This window comes from Lithobates pipiens, unplaced genomic scaffold (assembly GCF_037356315.1).
Source record: "Lithobates pipiens isolate NorthernLeopardFrog02 unplaced genomic scaffold, aLitPip1_a1.2 Scaffold_10, whole genome shotgun sequence".
NCBI lineage: Eukaryota > Metazoa > Chordata > Amphibia > Anura > Ranidae > Lithobates > Lithobates pipiens.
The window spans coordinates 35887136-35909564 of record NW_027507686.1 but is presented as its reverse complement, the minus strand read 5'-3'; the positions used below and the strand labels follow the sequence as shown (position 1 = coordinate 35909564).

The window sequence follows — 22429 nt, the reverse complement described above, 5'->3', positions numbered from 1 at the left end:
TTGGCCTGGACTGGTAATGGTAAACCCTTTGAACACAATGGCATACATGTGATTGTGCGTCAAGCAGTTATACCGGGGCTATGGCTGCAGCTGTCTGCCATAACTCTGGCATCGTTTTTCTCAGCTGACGATGTCCTACGTTGTAAAGGTAATCCAGAGGCGAATTAGCCACTAGGATTGCTTTTACAAGTCGTCCCTCTCCCACTGCCCGTCAGGGAGGCCAGCACGGAAGCCAGTGGTTCTGCTCATAAACCTGATTAGGGAACGTAACATCCCCATCTAAGAAGCCTGTGAGCATTTTTTCACTTCCGGATGAGGCAAAAGTAAACAGCCATATTTTTTTTTTTTTGGAAAACATGTAAGCAGGTAGGTTTTTAATGCTATCATACAAATAATACAAACTAATGGTAACCAAAGACCTATAAACTGGCCTTTACAGCAAAGAGCACATGGAAAAGGCACCCCAATATTTCTGCAGTCCTAACGCTATAATTTGAGAGTCTCCAAAGATGGAGCACGTATAAAAATGGATAGATTAGGGAGGGAGCTCATCCTTCCTTACAGGTACAGGGACGCACTGGACACCCAGCAGAATAACACAATGGCAGTGAAGGTATCCAGTGCAAGTCAAGGTGCCCCATGTGTAAGGAAGTGATCTCCAGTGCTAAGCATAGCCCAGAAGAACCCACCCCCGAGCAGGCCTCCTACGTTGCCGCCCAACGAGGAGGGGAACATGGAGGAAGTGTCACCCACCTACACCCTACTTTTTGGCACCCAACGTGGGGCTAAGCCTACTCGATACACTTGAAGACCACCTTTAAAAGGACCATGGTATTAGCTAGCTAGTGAGAACTTTTTCAGGCTTACCCAGCAATAGTAAACACCACTAACTGTGTGTGGTTATTGATTGGCTCCTACATCACGTTCCATCACTGGATTGGTGGATATACAACCTTGGGGTAGATAGGTATATAGTAGCTGTGGGTTCTGTAACAGTGGTGTATCGCAGATGTGGCAGCGAGCACGAGGGGGCGAGTGTAGCTAGGTCACACATTCTTCCAGCGTGTCCGTAAGGCAAAGGGCGAAATCGTATACCGATTAAAACCATGAATGCTCCTTAGGGCATTTATAGCAAGCAGACCTGAGAAGGAGGTGCAAATGCTCCACGTGTGCTGCCTCCAGCCACCATGGCCGGTCAACTATTACAGTAGAAGCGGATCCCTCCACTCACCGATACCGGGGAATTGTTTCAATCGGTATACGATTTTGCCCTTTGCCTTACGGACACGCTGGAAGAATGTGTGACCTAGCTACACTCGCCCCTCGTGCTCGCTGCCACATCTGCGATACACCACTGTTCTGGAACCCACAGCTCCTATATGCCTATCTACCCCAAGGGTGGGTACCTGTTTATCCCAGTTCTAGCGATATATATGGAGCACTACGTCATGAAAACGTACAAGTGAGTGTTCCACTTTGTGCCTGAACAGCTCTTCTGACAACTGGGGGAAGAGAGACCTGAACTGTACAGTAGAGCCTTTTGTAAGAAGCTACCAGAACACGTACTTTGCCTTATTTCGCTGCCAGAAGCTGCACATAAGTATGAGTTCCACCGCTTATCCTTTTTCTACAACATGGGAAGAGATATCATGATGGACCGGTGGAAATAGTTAAGCCTGGTGGTTAATTGTCAGTCATCCACTAAGTTTGGGGTACTCATCCTGTCACGGCACGGGAACAACCATCTACCTGCCAGACCCCAACTTCTCATGTCAGTTTGACTTGTTTTGGACTCTTTTAAAAAAAAAATTTAAAGCACCCCCCCCCCCCACACGCTTGCATGCGGAGGTGACCACATTGTGCTTTCCATATCTAAACGGTGTTGTGCACCAAACATGGGAGGTATCGCCGCCAAAGTTATAGCAAGAGAAATAGTTCTAGTGCCTTTGTAAATCTAAAATGGTAACCTGTAAAAACATTTAAAGGGTCACCTATGGAGGTTTTTAACCCCTTCATGCCTAAGCCGTTTTCTGACTCTTGTTGTTTACAAGTTAAAATCCGTATGAACCCCCAAACATTCTGCATTTTTTTTTATTTTTTTTTTTTAGCAGATACCCTAGAGCAGGGATAGGCAATTAGCAGACCTCCAGCTGTTGCAAAACTACAAGTCCCATCATGCGTCTGCCTCTGACAGCCACAAGCATGACACCCAGAGTCTCATGAGAATTGTAGTTCTGCAACAGCTGGAGGTCCGCTAATTGCACATCCCTGCCCTAGAGAATAAAATGGCAATCGTTGCAGTATTTTATGTCCCACAGTATTTAGCCAGCGGTCTTTCAAATGCGATTTTTTTTTTTTTTGTAAGAAATAAATTTTTATAAATAAAAAAAAAAAAAAACAGTAAAGTGAGTAAATTGATATGTCATGCTTTAAAGTTGCGCACACTTGTGGAATGGTGACAATCTATAGTACTTAAAAATCTCCATAGGCAACATTTTTTCAAATTTCTACAGATTAGCAGTTTAGAGTTACAGAGGAGGTCCTGTGCTAGAATTATTGCTCTCGCTCTAACAACTGTGGTGTGTGTGGTTTGAGGGGGTGACTTACATACGCATTCGCTTCTGCACGAAAGCATGGAGGGATGGGGCGCTTTAAAAATAAATAAAAATAAAGATAAAAAAATAATTATACATTTTTACACTGTCCCTTTGGGAATAAAATGTTTTAATAATACATGTTTACACTGTCCCTTTGGAAAAAATTCTGATCACTTTTATTCCTCTCACAAGGTCCTGACGTCGCTTCTGGGTTACTAGATCTGACACCCGATTGACGTGGCTTCGTTTGGGTCTCTGGCCAGCTGGCGGACATGCTGGCTGGTCAATCGGGTCTCCTGGTGGGACAGGAGAACCTGGGAGAGCCGCGGAAGGTGGTGGGGACGTCCCCTCCGGCTGCTTGGACTAACAGCAAACATACAGATTTTTGCATATATGAGAGAAGTGTTACACATGCGCTTTCCATAGGCTAAGATGATGTCATCAGTCTGCTGCAGGCAGGAGGAAGCATTCATTTCCTCCTCTTCCTCAGTGATCAGGCTGCACATTGTAACTTTGTAGCATGTTGCAAGGTGAGATGCTTCAGGAGGGGCTGATCTGCGTCAGACATTTATAAACACAGCCACCTGGATTGACATGATTGGCTCATCTTGGCATCTCAGCCAAGGAAGTAGATGGTATCTCTGGAAGATGTCTGAACAAAGATGGCTCTGTACGTCTGGAGAGAAAAGCAAATAAAGGCATTGTCAGGGGGAGTTGCTTTGATTTCAGTAATAAATACCTGGAAGGGTTACACTGGCACATTATTTAATATGAAAATGTTAGTTTTTTTTTGTTTTGTTTTTAGCACCATCTTAAAGAGGAAGTAAACCCTGATGAGTTTACTTCCTCTTTCATTCCCTGCAAAGGTAAAGCATAATGGACTACTATGCATCGCATCGCATCGCATAGTAGTCCATTATGTGTCACTTACCTGACACAGGAGCCAGCGATGTCACCGCTGTCCCCTGTAGTCCAACGCATCCATCTTCTCGGTGGGGTCTCGCCGCGATGACGTCACTCCTGTCGTTGACGATGCCACGCTCAGTACGCCTGCGTGCCGCTGTCTACGGCGCATGCATCGTAGACAGCGGTGCCTGTCTTTCGCCAAATATCTCCTAAACCGTGTAGGTTTAGGAGATATTTCTTGGACCTACAGTCCAAAAAAAAAATTTAAAATAAGCGTATATTGATTGGTTTGCGCAAAAGTTATAGCGTCTACAAACTAGGGGATAGTTTTATGGCACTTTTATTTATTTTTTTGTAAGTAATTGCGGCGATGACTGAGACATTATGGGGGACACTTTGGACACTATTTTGGGACCATTGTCATTTATACAGCGATCAGTGCTATAAAAATGCACCGATTACTGTGTAAATGACAGGAGCATGGAAGGGGTTAACACTAGGGGGCGATCAAAGGGTTAAGTGTGTCCTAGGGAGTGATTCTAACTGGGCGGAGGGAGGGCAGGCGGGCGGGCTTCCATTCACGACAGCGTTCACTGCTCCCGATGTCATGTCACAAGGCAGAACGGGGAAATGCCTTGTTTACATAGGCACCTCCCCGTTCTGCGGCTCCGCGACACGATCGGTGGCAGACTGGCGGACATCAAGTCCCACCAATTAAAGGGGACGTACAGGTATGACCATTTGCCCACCGCTGCCATTGTGACCATGTATACTGACGTGCAGCGGTTGGCAAGTGGTTAATTGAACAAGCTAAATTTAGAAGTGGATTGGTTGCTATGCACAACTGTCCAGATTCTGTGCGCACCGAACGCTCTCATTTTCTTTTTCTGGCAGATACGTACGAGGGCACACGAGCCCCACCCTGCTCCCGTTTGTATTGGGACTAGAATGCAGACATGTGGGTGGGTCCTACGGTATGAGGAGGCGGGGCTTACCCACAACTATGCCGCCATGCTTTTGTGCCAGGAAAGAAAAATTACAGATTCTATCAAATTCCCCAGTTCAAAATTGCTCTCTGTCAGCACCGAACGAAATTCAGCACAATCATCGACCACCTCCATAGGAGAGAAAATGTCATACCAATCATCTACAGCACAAATAAATGGCAAACTGCTGAACAGATTTCACAATGTCAGTATGAAAACCAACCAAACATTTCAAAGATTGCAGAGAACTCGCCTTATTCTGCATCCCGGGACCTTCTCCTGTATGTGAGGCGATGCTTTCCCGCCACAATCTTTTTCATAGCGGCAATTGCAAGTAAACAAACATCCGTTACGTCCATAGGATAAAATGCGCAGATAGGGAATTTTGCGGGCACCGGAAATCCCGCGCATGCGCACTAGGGGCCGCGATTTCGGAATCAAACTGCGCATGCGCGGACCGGAAATCCCGCGCATGCGCACTAGCGGCCGCGATCTCGGGATCAAACTGCGCATGCGCGGACCCGAAATCCCGCGCATGCGCACTAGGGGCCGCGATTTCGGGATCGAACTGCGCATGCGCGGACCGGAAATCCCGCGCATGCGCACTAGTGGCCGCGATTTCGGGATCAAACTGCGCATGCGCGGACCGCAAATCCCGCGCATGCGCACTAGGGGCCGCGATTTCGGGATCGAACTGCGCATGCGCGGACCGGAAAACCCGCGCATGCGCACTAAGGGCCGCGATTTCGGAATCAAACTGCGCATGCGCGGACCGGAAATCCCGCGCATGCGCACTAGGGGCCGCGATTTCGGGATCAAACTGCGCATGCGCGGAACGGAAATCCCGCGCATGCGCACTAGCGGCCGCGATTTCGGGATCAAACTGCGCATGCGCGGACCGCAAATCCCGCGCATGCGCACTAAGGGCCGCAATTTCGGAATCAAACTGCGCATGCGCGGACCGGAAATCCCGCGCATGCGCACTAAGGGCCGCAATTTCGGAATCAAACTGCGCATGCGCGGACCGGAAATCCCGCGCATGCGCACTAAGGGCCGCAATTTCGGGATCGAACTGCGCATGCGCGGACCGGAAATCCCGCGCATGCGCACTAGGGGCCGCGATTTCGGGATCAAACTGCGCATGCGCGGACCGGAAATCCCGCGCATGCGCACTAAGGGCCGCAATTTCGGGATCAAACTGCGCATGCGCGGACCGGAAATCCCGCGCATGCGCACTAAGGGCCGCAATTTCGGGATCGAACTGCGCATGCGCGGACCGGAAATCCCGCGCATGCGCACTAAGGGCCGCAATTTCGGGATCAAACTGCGCATGCGCGGACCGGAAATCCCGCGCATGCGCACTAAGGGCCGCAATTTCGGGATCGAACTGCGCATGCGCGGACCACAAATCCCGCGCATGCGCACTAAGGGCCGCAATTTCGGAATCAAACTGCGCATGCGCGGACCGCAAATCCCGCGCATGCGCACTAAGGGCCGCGATTTCGGAATCAAACTGCGCATGCGCGGACCGGAAATCCCGCGCATGCGCACTAGGGGCCGCGATTTCGGGATCAAACTGCGCATGCGCGGAACGCAAATCCCGCGCATGCGCACTAGCGGCCGCGATTTCGGGATCGAACTGCGCATGCGCGGACCGCAAATCCCGCGCATGCGCACTAAGGGCCGCAATTTCGGGATCGAACTGCGCATGCGCGGACCGGAAATCCCGCGCATGCGCACTAAGGGCCGCAATTTCGGGATCAAACTGCGCATGCGCGGACCGGAAATCCCGCGCATGCGCACTAAGGGCCGCAATTTCGGGATCGAACTGCGCATGCGCGGACCACAAATCCCGCGCATGCGCACTAAGGGCCGCAATTTCGGAATCAAACTGCGCATGCGCGGACCGCAAATCCCGCGCATGCGCACTAAGGGCCGCGATTTCGGAATCAAACTGCGCATGCGCGGACCGGAAATCCCGCGCATGCGCACTAGGGGCCGCGATTTCGGGATCAAACTGCGCATGCGCGGAACGGAAATCCCGCGCATGCGCACTAGCGGCCGCGATTTCGGGATCAAACTGCGCATGCGCGGACCGCAAATCCCGCGCATGCGCACTAGGGCCGCGATTTCGGGATCGAACTGCGCATGCGCGGACCGCAAATCCCGCGCATGCGCACTAAGGGCCGCAATTTCGGAATCAAACTGCGCATGCGCGGACCGGAAATCCCGCGCATGCGCACTAAGGGCCGCAATTTCGGGATCGAACTGCGCATGCGCGGACCGGAAATCCCGCGCATGCGCACTAGGGGCCGCGATTTCGGGATCAAACTGCGCATGCGCGGACCGGAAATCCCGCGCATGCGCACTAAGGGCCGCAATTTCGGGATCAAACTGCGCATGCGCGGACCGGAAATCCCGCGCATGCGCACTAAGGGCCGCAATTTCGGGATCGAACTGCGCATGCGCGGACCACAAATCCCGCGCATGCGCACTAAGGGCCGCAATTTCGGAATCAAACTGCGCATGCGCGGACCGGAAATCCCGCGCATGCGCACTAAGGGCCGCAATTTCGGGATCGAACTGCGCATGCGCGGACCGGAAATCCCGCGCATGCGCACTAAGGGCCGCAATTTCGGGATCAAACTGCGCATGCGCGGACCGGAAATCCCGCGCATGCGCACTAAGGGCCGCAATTTCGGGATCGAACTGCGCATGCGCGGACCGGAAATCCCGCGCATGCGCACTAGGGGCCGCGATTTCGGGATCAAACTGCGCATGCGCGGACCGGAAATCCCGCGCATGCGCACTAGCGGCCGCGATTTCAGGATCAAACTGCGCATGCGCGGACCGCAAATCCCGCGCATGCGCACAAGGGGCCGCGATTTCGGGATCAAACTGCGCATGCGCGGACCGGAAATCCCGCGCATGCGCACTAGGGGCCGCGATTTCGGGATCAAACTGCGCATGCGCGGACCGGAAATCCCGCGCATGCGCACTAAGGGCCGCAATTTCGGGATCAAACTGCGCATGCGCGGACCGCAAATCCCGCGCATGCGCACAAGGGGCCGCGATTTCGGGATCAAACTGCGCATGCGCGGACCGGAAATCCCGCGCATGCGCACTAGGGGCCGCGATTTCGGGATCAAACTGCCGCCGATTTTTTTTTTTCGAACTGCCGGCAAAAAATCCCCGTCCGAACTGCGCATGCGCAGTAGAGTCCGCAAAAAAATCCCGTCCGAACTGCGCATGCGCATGCGCAGTACCGGCCGCCCAAAAATCCCTGTCCGAACTGCGCATGCGCATGCGCAGTAGAGTCCGCAAAAAATTCCCGTCCGAACTGCGCATGCGCATGCCGCAATAATTCCAGTCCGATCTGCGCATGCGCAGTAGCGGCCGCCGAAAAATCCCCGTCCGAACTGCGCATGCGCTTGCGCAGTAGCGGCCGCCGAAAAATTCCCGTCCGAACTGCGCATGCGCATGCGCAGTAGAGTCCGCAAAAAAACTGCGCATGCGCATGCGCAGTAGAGTCCGCAAAAAAATCCCGTCCGAACTGCGCATGCGCAGTAGCGGCCGCCGAAAAATCCCCGTCCGAACTGCGCATGCGCAGTAGCGGCCGCCGAAAAATCCCCATCCGAACTGCGCATGCGCATGCGCAGTAGAGTCCGCAAAAAAATCCCGTCCGAACTGCGCATGCGCATGCGCAGTAGAGTCCGCGAAAAATTCCCGTCCGAACTGCGCATGCGCAGTAGCGGCCGCCGAAAAATCCCCGTCCGAACTGTGCATGCGCAGTAGAGTCCGCAAGAAATTCCCGCCCGAACTGCGCATGTGCATGCGCAGTACCGGCCGCCGAAAAATTCCCGTCCGAACTGCGCATGCGCATGCGCAGTACAGTCCGCAAGAAATTCCCGCCCGAACTGCATATGCGCATGCGCAGTACCGGCCGCCGAAAAATCCCCGTCCGAACTGCGCATGCGCAGTAGCGGCCGCCGAAAAATCCCCGTCCGAACTGCGCATGCGCTTGCGCAGTAGCGGCCGCCGAAAAATTCCCGTCCTAACTGCGCATGCGCATGCGCAGTAGAGTCCGCAAAAAAACTGAACTGCGCATGCGCGGACCGGAAATCCCGCGCATGCGCACTAGGGGCCGCGATTTCGGGATAAAACTGCGCATGCGCAGACCGGAAATCCCGCGCATGCGCACTAGGAGCGGCAATTTCGGGATCGATGTGCGCATGCGAGGACCGCAAATCCCGCGCATGCGCACTAGGGGCCGCAATTTCGGGATCAAACTGCCGCCGAATTTTTTTCGAACTGCCGCCAAAAAAATACCCGTCCGAACTGCGCATGCGCAGTAGAGTCCGCAAAAAAAATCCCGTCCGAACTGCGCATGCGCAGTAGCGGCTGCCGAAAAATTCCCGTCCGAACTGCGCATGCGCATGCGCAGTAATGTCCGCAAAAAAAATCCCGCCCAAACTGCGCATGCGCATGCGCAGTACCGGCCGCCGAAAAATCCCCGTCCGAACTGCGCATGCGCAGTAGAGTCCGCAAGAAATTCCCGCCCGAACTGCGCATGCGCATGCGCAGTACCGGCCGCCGAAAAATCCCCGTCCGAACTGCGCATGCGCAGTAGCGGCCGCCGAAAAATCCCCGTCCGAACTGCGCATGCGCATGCGCAGTAGAGTCCGCAAAAAAATCCCGTCCGAACTGCGCATGCGCAGTAGCGGCCGCCGAAAAATCCCCGTCCGAACTGCGCATGCGCTTGCGCAGTAGCGGCCGCCGAAAAATGCGCATGCGCAGTAGAGTCCGCGAAAAATTCCCGTCCGAACTGCGCATGCGCAGTAGCGGCCGCCGAAAAATCCCGTCCGAACTGTGCATGCGCAGTAGAGTCCGCAAGAAATTCCCGCCCGAACTGCGCATGCGCATGCGCAGTACCGGCCGCCGAAAAATTCCCGTCCGAACTGCGCATTCGCATGCGCAGTAGAGTCCGCAAAAAAAATCCCGTCCGAACTCCGCATGCGCATGCGCAGTAGAGTCCGCGAAAAATTCCCGTCCGAACTGCGCATGCGCAGTAGCGGCCGCCGAAAAATCCCCGTCCGAACTGTGCATGCGCAGTAGAGTCCGCAAGAAATTCCCGCCCGAACTGCGCATGCGCATGCGCAGTACCGGCCGCCGAAAAATTCCCGTCCGAACTGCGCATGCGCAGTACAGTCCGCAAGAAATTCCCGCCCGAACTGCATATGCGCATGCGCAGTACCGGCCGCCGAAAAATCCCCGTCCGAACTGCGCATGCGCAGTAGCGGCCGCCGAAAAATCCCCGTCCGAACTGCGCATGCGCATGCGCAGTAGAGTCCGCAAAAAATTCCCGTCCGAACTGCGCATGCGCATGCCGCAATAATTCCAGTCCGATCTGCGCATGCGCATGCGCAGTAGCGGCCGCCGGAAAATCCCCGTCCGAACTGCGCATGCGCTTGCGCAGTAGCGGCCGCCGAAAAATTCCCGTCCGAACTGCGCATGCGCAGTAGAGTCCGCAAAAAAACTGAACTGCGCATGCGCGGACCGGAAATCCCGCGCATGCGCACTAGGGGCCGCGATTTCGGGATAAAACTGCGCATGCGCGGACCGGAAATCCCGCGCATGCGCACTAGGAGCGGCAATTTCGGGATCGATGTGCGCATGCGCGGACCGCAAATCCCGCGCATGCGCACTAGGGGCCGCAATTTCGGGATCAAACTGCCGCCGAATTTTTTTTCTAACTGCCGCCAAAAAATCCCCGTCCGAACTGCGCATGCGCAATAGAGTCCGCAAAAAAAATCCCGTCCGAACTGCGCATGCGCAGTAGCGGCTGCCGAAAAATTCCCGTCCGAACTGCGCATGCGCATGCGCAGTAGAGTCCGCAAAAAAATCCCGCCCAAACTGCGCATGCGCATGCGCAGTACCGGCCGCCGAAAAATCCCCTCCGAACTGCGCATGCGCATGCGCAATAGCGGCCGCCGATAAAATCCCCGTCCGAACTGCGCATGCGCATGCGCAGTAAAGTCCGCACAAAAAATTTCGGAATCAAACTGCGCATGCGCGGACCGGAAATCCCGCGCATGCGCACTAAGGGCCGCAATTTCGGGATCGAACTGCGCATGCGCGGACCGGAAATCCCGCGCATGCGCACTAAGGGCCGCAATTTCGGGATCAAACTGCGCATGCGCGGACCGCAAATCCCGCGCATGCGCACAAGGGGCCGCGATTTCGGGATCAAACTGCGCATGCGCGGACCGGAAATCCCGCGCATGCGCACTAGGGGCCGCGATTTCGGGATCAAACTGCCGCCGATTTTTTTTTTCGAACTGCCGGCAAAAAATCCCCGTCCGAACTGCGCATGCGCAGTAGAGTCCGCAAAAAAATCCCGTCCGAACTGCGCATGCGCATGCGCAGTACCGGCCGCCCAAAAATCCCTGTCCGAACTGCGCATGCGCATGCGCAGTAGAGTCCGCAAAAAATTCCCGTCCGAACTGCGCATGCGCATGCCGCAATAATTCCAGTCCGATCTGCGCATGCGCAGTAGCGGCCGCCGAAAAATCCCCGTCCGAACTGCGCATGCGCTTGCGCAGTAGCGGCCGCCGAAAAATTCCCGTCCGAACTGCGCATGCGCATGCGCAGTAGAGTCCGCAAAAAAACTGCGCATGCGCATGCGCAGTAGAGTCCGCAAAAAAATCCCGTCCGAACTGCGCATGCGCAGTAGCGGCCGCCGAAAAATCCCCGTCCGAACTGCGCATGCGCAGTAGCGGCCGCCGAAAAATCCCCATCCGAACTGCGCATGCGCATGCGCAGTAGAGTCCGCAAAAAAATCCCGTCCGAACTGCGCATGCGCATGCGCAGTAGAGTCCGCGAAAAATTCCCGTCCGAACTGCGCATGCGCAGTAGCGGCCGCCGAAAAATCCCCGTCCGAACTGTGCATGCGCAGTAGAGTCCGCAAGAAATTCCCGCCCGAACTGCGCATGTGCATGCGCAGTACCGGCCGCCGAAAAATTCCCGTCCGAACTGCGCATGCGCATGCGCAGTACAGTCCGCAAGAAATTCCCGCCCGAACTGCATATGCGCATGCGCAGTACCGGCCGCCGAAAAATCCCCGTCCGAACTGCGCATGCGCATGCGCAGTAGCGGCCGCCGAAAAATCCCCTTCCGAACTGCGCATGCGCAGTAGAGTCCGCAAAAAATTCCCGTCCGAACTGCGCATGCGCATGCCGCAATAATTCCAGTCCGATCTGCGCATGCGCAGTAGCGGCCGCCGAAAAATCCCCGTCCGAACTGCGCATGCGCTTGCGCAGTAGCGGCCGCCGAAAAATTCCCGTCCTAACTGCGCATGCGCATGCGCAGTAGAGTCCGCAAAAAACTGAACTGCGCATGCGCGGACCGGAAATCCCGCGCATGCGCACTAGGGGCCGCGATTTCGGGATAAAACTGCGCATGCGCAGACCGGAAATCCCGCGCATGCGCACTAGGAGCGGCAATTTCGGGATCGATGTGCGCATGCGAGGACCGCAAATCCCGCGCATGCGCACTAGGGGCCGCAATTTCGGGATCAAACTGCCGCCGAATTTTTTTCGAACTGCCGCCAAAAAATACCCGTCCGAACTGCGCATGCGCAGTAGAGTCCGCAAAAAAAATCCCGTCCGAACTGCGCATGCGCAGTAGCGGCTGCCGAAAAATTCCCGTCCGAACTGCGCATGCGCATGCGCAGTAATGTCCGCAAAAAAAATCCCGCCCAAACTGCGCATGCGCATGCGCAGTACCGGCCGCCGAAAAATCCCCGTCCGAACTGCGCATGCGCAGTAGAGTCCGCAAGAAATTCCCGCCCGAACTGCGCATGCGCATGCGCAGTACCGGCCGCCGAAAAATCCCCGTCCGAACTGCGCATGCGCAGTAGCGGCCGCCGAAAAATCCCCGTCCGAACTGCGCATGCGCATGCGCAGTAGAGTCCGCAAAAAAATCCCGTCCGACTGCGCATGCGCAGTAGCGGCCGCCGAAAAATCCCCGTCCGAACTGCGCATGCGCTTGCGCAGTAGCGGCCGCCGAAAAATGCGCATGCGCAGTAGAGTCCGCAAAAAATTCCCGTCCGAACTGCGCATGCGCAGTAGAGTCCGCAAAAAAAATCCCGTCCGAACTCCGCATGCGCATGCGCAGTAGAGTCCGCGAAAAATTCCCGTCCGAACTGCGCATGCGCAGTAGCGGCCGCCGAAAAATCCCCGTCCGAACTGTGCATGCGCAGTAGAGTCCGCAAGAAATTCCCGCCCGAACTGCGCATGCGCATGCGCAGTACCGGCCGCCGAAAAATTCCCGTCCGAACTGCGCATGCGCATGCGCAGTAGAGTCCGCAAAAAAAATCCCGTCCGAACTCCGCATGCGCATGCGCAGTAGAGTCCGCGAAAAATTCCCGTCCGAACTGCGCATGCGCAGTAGCGGCCGCCGAAAAATCCCCGTCCGAACTGTGCATGCGCAGTAGAGTCCGCAAGAAATTCCCGCCCGAACTGCGCATGCGCATGCGCAGTACCGGCCGCCGAAAAATTCCCGTCCGAACTGCGCATGCGCAGTACAGTCCGCAAGAAATTCCCGCCCGAACTGCATATGCGCATGCGCAGTACCGGCCGCCGAAAAATCCCCGTCCGAACTGCGCATGCGCAGTAGCGGCCGCCGAAAAATCCCCGTCCGAACTGCGCATGCGCATGCGCAGTAGAGTCCGCAAAAAATTCCCGTCCGAACTGCGCATGCGCATGCCGCAATAATTCCAGTCCGATCTGCGCATGCGCATGCGCAGTAGCGGCCGCCGAAAAATCCCCGTCCGAACTGCGCATGCGCTTGCGCAGTAGCGGCCGCCGAAAAATTCCCGTCCGAACTGCGCATGCGCAGTAGAGTCCGCAAAAAAACTGAACTGCGCATGCGCGGACCGGAAATCCCGCGCATGCGCACTAGGGGCCGCGATTTCGGGATAAAACTGCGCATGCGCGGACCGGAAATCCCGCGCATGCGCACTAGGAGCGGCAATTTCGGGATCGATGTGCGCATGCGCGGACCGCAAATCCCGCGCATGCGCACTAGGGGCCGCAATTTCGGGATCAAACTGCCGCCGAATTTTTTTTCTAACTGCCGCCAAAAAATCCCCGTCCGAACTGCGCATGCGCAATAGAGTCCGCAAAAAAAATCCCGTCCGAACTGCGCATGCGCAGTAGCGGCTGCCGAAAAATTCCCGTCCGAACTGCGCATGCGCATGCGCAGTAGAGTCCGCAAAAAAATCCCGCCCAAACTGCGCATGCGCATGCGCAGTACCGGCCGCCGAAAAATCCCCGTCCGAACTGCGCATGCGCATGCGCAGTAGCGGCCGCCGATAAAATCCCCGTCCGAACTGCGCATGCGCATGCGCAGTAGAGTCCGCACAAAAAATCCCGTCCGAACTGCGCATGCGCAGTAGCGGCCGCCGAAAAATCCCCGTCCGAACTGCGCATGCGCAGTAGAGTCCGCAAGAAATTCCCGCCCGAACTGCGCATGCGCATGCGCAGTACCGGCCGCCGAAAAATCCCCGTCCGAACTGCGCATGCGCAGTAGCGGCCGCCGAAAAATCCCCGTCCGAACTGCGCATGCGCATGCGCAGTAGAGTCCGCAAAAAAATCCCGTCCGAACTGCGCATGCGCAGTAGCGGCCGCCGAAAAATCCCCGTCCGAACTGCGCATGCGCTTGCACAGTAGCGGCCGCCGAAAAATGCGCATGCGCAGTAGAGTCCGCAAAAAATTCCCGTCCGAACTGCGCATGCGCAGTAGCGGCCGCCGAAAAATCCCCATCCGAACTGCGCATGCGCATGCGCAGTAGAGTCCGCAAAAAAAATCCCGTCCGAACTCCGCATGCGCATGCGCAGTAGAGTCCGCGAAAAATTCCCGTCCGAACTGCGCATGCGCAGTAGCGGCCGCCGAAAAATCCCCGTCCGAACTGTGCATGCGCAGTAGAGTCCGCAAGAAATTCCCGCCCGAACTGCGCATGCGCAGTACCGGCCGCCGAAAAATTCCCGTCCGAACTGCGCATGCGCATGCGCAGTAGAGTCCGCAAAAAAAATCCCGTCCGAACTCCGCATGCGCATGCGCAGTAGAGTCCGCGAAAAATTCCCGTCCGAACTGCGCATGCGCAGTAGCGGCCGCCGAAAAATCCCCGTCCGAACTGTGCATGCGCAGTAGAGTCCGCAAGAAATTCCCGCCCGAACTGCGCATGCGCAGTACCGGCCGCCGAAAAATTCCCGTCCGAACTGCGCATGCGCAGTACAGTCCGCAAGAAATTCCCGCCCGAACTGCATATGCGCATGCGCAGTACCGGCCGCCGAAAAATCCCCGTCCGAACTGCGCATGCGCATGCGCAGTAGAGTCCGCAAAAAATTCCCGTCCGAACTGCGCATGCGCATGCCGCAATAATTCCAGTCCGATCTGCGCATGCGCATGCGCAGTAGCGGCCGCCGAAAAATCCCCGTCCGAACTGCGCATGCGCTTGCGCAGTAGCGGCCGCCGAAAAATTCCCGTCCGAACTGCGCATGCGCAGTAGAGTCCGCAAAAAACTGAACTGCGCATGCGCGGACCGGAAATCCCGCGCATGCGCACTAGGGGCCGCGATTTCGGGATAAAACTGCGCATGCGCGGTCCGGAAATCCCGCGCATGCGCACTAGGAGCGGCAATTTCGGGATCGATGTGCGCATGCGCGGACCGCAAATCCCGCGCATGCGCACTAGGGGCCGCAATTTCGGGATCAAACTGCCGCCGAATTTTTTTTCTAACTGCCGCCAAAAAATCCCCGTCCGAACTGCGCATGCGCAATAGAGTCCGCAAAAAAAATCCCGTCCGAACTGCGCATGCGCAGTAGCGGCTGCCGAAAAATTCCCGTCCGAACTGCGCATGCGCATGCGCAGTAGAGTCCGCAAAAAAATCCCGCCCAAACTGCGCATGCGCATGCGCAGTACCGGCCGCCGAAAAATCCCCGTCCGAACTGCGCATGCGCATGCGCAGTAGCGGCCGCCGATAAAATCCCCGTCCGAACTGCGCATGCGCATGCGCAGTAGAGTCCGCAAAAAAATCCCGCCCAAACTGCGCATGCGCATGCGCAGTACCGGCCGCCGAAAAATCCCCGTCCGAACTGCGCATGCGCATGCGCAGTAGCGGCCGCCGATAAAATCCCCGTCCGAACTGCGCATGCGCATGCGCAGTAGAGTCCGCACAAAAAATCCCGTCCGAACTGCGCATGCGCAGTAGCGGCCGCCGAAAAATCCCCGTCCGAACTGCGCATGCGCTTGCGCAGTAGCGGCCGCCGAAAAATGCGCATGCGCAGTAGAGTCCGCAAAAAATTCCCGTCCGAACTGCGCATGCGCATGCGCAGTAGCGGCCGCCGAAAAATCCCCATCCGAAATGCGCATGCGCATGCGCAGTAGAGTCCGCAAAAAAAATCCCGTCCGAACTGCGCATGCGCATGCGCAGTAGAGTCCGCGAAAAATTCCCGTCCGAACTGCGCATGCGCATGCGCAGTAGCGGCCGCCAAAAAATCCCCGTCCGAACTGTGCATGCGCAGTAGAGTCCGCAAGAAATTCCCGCCCGAACTGTGCATGCGCATGCGCAGTACCGGCCGCCGAAAAATTCCCATCCGAACTGCGCATGCGCATGCGCAGTACAGTCCGCAAGAAATTCCCGCCCGAACTGCATATGCGCAGTACCGGCCGCCGAAAAATCCCCGTCCGAACTGCGCATGCGCATGCGCAGTAGCGGCCGCCGAAAAACCCCCGTCCGAACTGCGCATGCGCAGTAGAGTCCGCAAAAAAATTCCCGTCCAAACTGCGCATGCGCAGTAGCGGCCGCCGAAAAATCCCCGTCCGAACTGCGCATGCGCATGCGCAGTAGAGTCCGCAAAAAATTCCCGTTCAAACTGCGCATGCGCAGTAGCGGCTGCCGAAAAAATTCCCGTCCGAACTGCGCATGCGCATGCGCAGTAGAGTCCGCAAAAAAATCCCGTCCGAACTGCGCATGCGCAGTAGCGGCCGCCGAAAAATTCCCGTCCGAACTGCGCATACGCATGCGCAGTAGAGACCGCAAAAAATTCCAGTCCGAACTGCGCATGCGTATGCGCAGTAGCGGCCGCCGAAAAATCCCCGTCCGAACTGCGCATGCGCTTGCGCAGTAGCGGCCGCCGAAAAATTCCCGTCCGAACTGCGCATGCGCATGCGCAGTAGAGTCCGCAAAAAATTCCCGTTCAAACTGCGCATGCGCAGTAGCGGCTGCCGAAAAATTCCCGTCCGAACTGCGCATGCGCATGCGCAGTAGAGTCCGCAAAAAATTCCCGCCCGAACTGCGCATGCGCATGCGCAGTACCGGCTGCCGAAAAATCCCCGTCCGAACTGCGCATGCGCATGCGCAGTAGAGTCCGCAAAAAATTCCCGCCCGGGATCACACAGAGGTGATCACACAGTTCAATTTGCGCCCATTCATTTTGTAGGGCTGTAGATTGCACTGCAAAGTTTCGGCATGGAGACATCACTGTCACTGTTGAAGTCATTTCCCATCTCATTATTATTTAGTTCATCATTCAGTTTAGTGGGGGGGGGGGGGGGGTTGGTGGTCTGGTGGGTGTTTACATGAGATCTTTATTTTACCACGTACTGTGTGCATATTTTTTTTTTTTTTTTGTTATACGTTGTTTAGTGTCTTTTCTTTTACATGGTGTGTTTGTCATCTATTATAGTTCTGTATGGTGACACATAGCAGAGAATTGGCTGTACACAGCTGGACTCCATTGATGAGTATTTGGATCAGCTTTTCCGGAGTGCGGCGAGTTCTCTTCTCTGGCTGGTTGTCCCCGGCAGCTCCCCAAGGTGAAGAAATGTCACTAGCCACTTGATTGCCCTACTGTGGTTCCCATCCCCCACGGGAGACCCGAGCTACCAGCCCGCACTTCGGATACCCAAACAAAGCCAGAAAATGGCTTTGATTGGGTCTCCGCTATAGTAACACGGAATCGATGACGTGACATCACTTACCCAGGTGTCAGCGGCACCATTTAAAAAAAAAAAAAAAAATCCTAAAACCACCAATCTCCTGTGTTTTGAATGCTTTTAGGGGCAGAGGAGGGATGTGGGGTCTTTTTGACCCCAGATCCCTCCATAAAGAGTACCTGTTACATGCCTTTTGCTTTCAAAAGGATGTTTATATTCCTTGTGACACTAATAAAAATTATAAAAATGAAAAGCAACAGTATAAAAAAAACAATTAATAAATAATTTTAAAAAATTGGTCAACAATTGAGTCAACTGACCGGACTTCATCCTGATTCGCAAGTCAGTTCTTAGTTGCTGATAGTTGATATTGCGGGGGAGGGGGAGTCTGTCGGAATTTTTTGCTACTCTAGTAAGCCCCAGGAGACTAAAGCTGGCCATGCAACAGTAGTAGCAATTTTCCGACAACAAAATCCGATCGTTTGTCCGTCGGAATTGTCTACACACGATCGGAATTTAAAGTGCCACGCATGCTCAGAATAAATTACAAGACGAAAGCTATTGGCTGCTGGCCTCTTTATAGTCCCGTCGTACGTGTTCTACGTCACCTCGTTCTGAACGATCGGATTTTCCCACAACTTTGTGCGACCGTGTGTATGCAAGACAAGTTTGGGGCCAAAATCCGTCTGAAAAAATCTGATGGATTCTGTCATCGGAATGTCCGACCGTGTGTACAGGGCATTACAGTTTGTTCCAAACGTATCATTTTTTTATTTTTTTTATTTTATTTTTTTAAGAATTTTCATTCAATTCTCTCATCATTCGTAGGGTCAAATCTGCATTTCGTTTTTACCGCAATGACAATAAAATTCTATTTTTTTCTCAAATGGATGAATTTCTAACAGTGTGTGTGATTTTCATTTGGTAAAGTCCATTCGTTCCCAATGTTAAAAGCAAACATAATTTTAACGTACCTTTGAATTACTACCATCAAGTCATTGAATCTACTGAGAATTTTTGTATGAATTGTCCTGTGAACATTTATTTCAGAAATCTACTAGTGTATGGCCACCTTAACTTTAGGGAGAATCACCCTGATTATTTTTCCTGTTTACCATTTTCATTAAACGTAAAAGAAAGTCCCACATTTGGATTGGGTTGTAATAGATGGGAAATCTTTCAGTGGGGACACTAGTCCTGGTGACCTGGGGCTCTCCAAGCGATTCCCTAAATTTGCAAGGATTTGCCCTCACTTCCTGCTTCATCTATGGCACAGGAAGTGAAGATAAATATCCCAATGGGACAAAGAGGGCGACAATAAACCTTAGAGGGTTTATAACCCTCCCTTACTCTATCTCAAAAAACATTTGCCTGACTCACCAAAAACCATGACAGACTCTGTGCCCCCATCGTCACACATCGTCTTTTCTCTTCTTATTATCACATTGTTTGACAAAGTGGTGGGGCCTTACTATTGGTGATACACAAAGAACCAGCTGGACAATATGCAGGGTAGCTTTCCCTAGTGTTTTCATGATGGGAGCCATCAAAATAAAAGATGTCCAGTGGAGAAAACCAGGACAAAAACCTGATTGGCTACAAGTACAAGCATTGATGTTGCTGATTAATCAATTTGAGCAGTTCATGTTGGTCTTATGGTTTCTCCAATAGAATCTGGAACAGGCATGGATTGAAGAATTCCCGACCTGCACACTTGCTCCATATCAGTAACTTTTAGATCAAAGACAGTCATGGGACTAGCAATCTCTAAAAAGAAAAAAAATCAGCAATGCATTTCCCATCATTTCTACTGGAGTCTACAGGTTAACCCATCAGTGCTTGGAAAACTCAAATCATCCCAAAATTAAACATTAAAGCGGAGGTCCACCCTAAAGTGGAGCTTCCGCTCATTGGAATCCTCCCCCCCTCCGGCGCCACAGTTGGCACCTTTCAGGGGGAGGGGGGTGCAGGTACCTGTACAGTACAGGTATCTGCACCCACTTCCGGCGTAGATTCTGCAGAAGGTACGCCCCTTTCCGCAGAATCTACGCCCCTTTCCGAAAGTCCCCCGCTGCCTGCTGGGAAACACACGGATCTCAGAGACAGCAGGGACCATCCTTATTGCGCAGCGCGACTCGCGCATGCGCAGTAGGGAACCGGGAAATGAAGCCGAAAGGCTCCACTTCCTGATTCCAATACCCAAGATGGCGGCGGCAGCACCCGACAGACGATCGAGAGATCGGCTTCGGGTGCCGACATCACGGGCGCGCTGGGTAAGTGTCACTATTTTAAAAGTCAGCAGCTGCAGTATTTGTAGCTGCTGGCTTTTTAAAAAAAAACGGCGGACTCCCGCTTTGAGAGCAAACAAAATTTTGATGCATTTTTGAATGAATTTGTCAATTGTACTGAGAATTTTTATATGAATTTCCTATGAATGTTTGTTCAAAAATCGAATAGTCCCTGGTGAGTCAGAGGAAGATCCTTAAAGCGGAGGTCCACCCTAAAGTGGAGCTTCCGCTCATCGGGGAGGGGGGTGCAGATACCTGTACAGTACAGGTATCTGTACCCACTTCCGGGATAGCTCTCTGCGGAAAGGGGCGTATATTACGCCCCTTTCCGCAAGTGCCCGCCCCTTCCCGCAAGTGCCCCGCTGCCTGCTGGGAAAACACACAGATCCCAGAGGCAGCGGGTACCGTCCTTATTGCGCAGCGCGGCTCGCGCATGCGCAGTAGCGAACCGGGAAATGAAGCCGAAAGGCTCCATTTCCTGATTCCCATACCCAAGATGGCGGCGGCAGCACCCGAGATACGATCTACAGATCGGCTTCGGGTGCTGACATCGCGGACGCGCTGGACAGGTAAGTGTCACTATTTTAAAAGTCAGCAGCTGCAGTATTTGTAGCTGCTGGCTTTAAAAAAAAAAAAAAAAAAAACGCGGAGTCCCGGCGGACTCCCGCTTTAAACTGTCAAACTGACCATACACTATTAAAAACTCTGCGCCCATTGTCACATCAAGGTCTATAATTTTGGTATCATCACCGTGTTTGACATAGTGGCGGGGCCTTACTAGTGGTGGCGCACAGAACTGGCTGGCCCAAATGCAGCCACGGGGGTTGATTTACTTCAACTGAAGAGTGCAATATCTGGTGCAGCTGTACATGATAGCCAATCAGATTTTGACTTCAGCTTGTTCAATCGAACTTTAACAATAATGCCTGAAAGCTGATTGAGTGAGTTTCAGCTGCACCCTATTTTGCACTCTCCAGTTTTTAGTAAATCAACCCCCTCAGTGTAGAGTTCTCCAGTATATTAAATCATTCTGCTGACTGAAGTGCCTGGTAGTCATCAAAATTAAGGATGTCAATAGAAGGAAATACTCTGAAGAAAGCCTGACCTGGTAGACACGCAGGCATTGATTTTTCCGGCTTATCAATTGTTCTAGTTCCTTGGCTGGCTACATTCAACCAAGCGGCTAGAGGCGCATAGAACTAAACACTGCCTCTGGATGCTGCAACACTCTACTATGGCTGCAATTCGAAGACTTCTGATTTAAAGTGGTTGTAAACCCCAGACATGAAATATTAGCAAAGCATATCCCTCTATAGCAGTGTTCCTCAACTCCAGGCCTCAAGGCGCCCCAACAGGTCATGTTTTCAGGATTTCCATTACTTTGCACAGGTGATTTGATCAGTTTCACTGCCTTAGTAATTACAACGGCCATTTCATCTGCGGGAAATCCTGAAAACATGACCTGTTGGGGCGCCTTGAGGACTGAGTTGAGAAACACTGCTCTATAGTGTGTACTTGTCTCAATGCAGAGCTCTAATTGTCATTTCTCTGTGTTGCTTCGTTCCTCTTCTATCGGTATGTGTCCCTTCTGACATGTTTTCCTGACAACAAGAAGTAAAAAGGTGACGGGAGGGAGATCCAACATGCCTCAGCTTTGTTCCTGCGTGAAGGGCAGTGTTGTTAACCGTCAGTATTTTTAGGAAGATGGATCTGTGTGCTTCCCCGGTCACACAGTCCCCCATACAGTTAGTAAACACACCCAAGGAACACATTTAACCCTTTGATCGCCCCAGATGTTAACCCCTTCCCTGCCAGTGTCATTAGTACAATAACAGTGCATATTTTTAGCACTGATCACTGTAGTAATGTCACTGGTTTCCAAAAAAGTGTTAAAAAATGTCAGTTAGGCATCCGATCTGTATGAATGTCACAGTCATGCTAAAAATTGCAGATCATCGCCATTCCTAGTAAAAAAAATAAATAAATAATAATAATAATAAAAATGTAATAAATCTATCTATTTTGTAGATGCAAACCAATCAATAATTGCTTATTGCAATTTTTTTTTTACCAAAAATATGTAGAAGAATACATATCGGTCTAAACTGAGGAAAAAAATTGTTTTTTTTTTATACTTATTTTTTTATGAATATTATAGGAAGTAAAAAAATAGATTTTTTTTTTCTAAATTGTTGCTTTTTTTTTTTTTTGTTTATAGCACCAAAAAATAAAAACTGCAGAGGTGATCAAATACCACCAAAAGAAAGCTCTATTTGTGGGGGAAAAAGGACATCAATTTTGTTTGGGTACAACGTCGTACGGGCGCGCAATTGTCAGTTAAAGCGACGCAGTGCCGAATCACAAAAAAATGGCCTGGTTATTAAGGGGGTAAATACGGTCCTTAAGTGGTTAAAATATCAGCCAAATAGCTACTCACATAATGTGGGTTAAAAAAGGGCATATAACTGTAAAGAATGTCCACGGTCACTGGAGGAGTCCAGGACTTGGTCCAAAATAGTGTTCCAATGGGCTACAGCGGTGTGACAGCAAGGAGGTTTGGGAAAGCCGGCCTGGTTCCTTCCCCGCGGTATACAAGGATTTACAACCACTTTAAGGTAAGAGAGCAGCCAGCAGTACAAGGGACACCTCACATT

At 53.1% G+C, this 22429-nt stretch overlaps 1 long non-coding RNA gene across 1 annotated transcript; it reads right to left on the bottom strand.

The window, feature by feature from the left end:
• Positions 1-2707: 2707 nt before the first annotated feature.
• Positions 2708-5000, bottom strand: LOC143930171 (uncharacterized). The gene is made up of 2 exons (XR_013262725.1): positions 4743-5000; positions 2708-3273 (listed from the first exon to the last, which is right to left on the bottom strand). It is a non-coding gene; the product is annotated as an uncharacterized LOC143930171 (long non-coding RNA).
• Positions 5001-22429: the final 17429 nt, after the last annotated feature.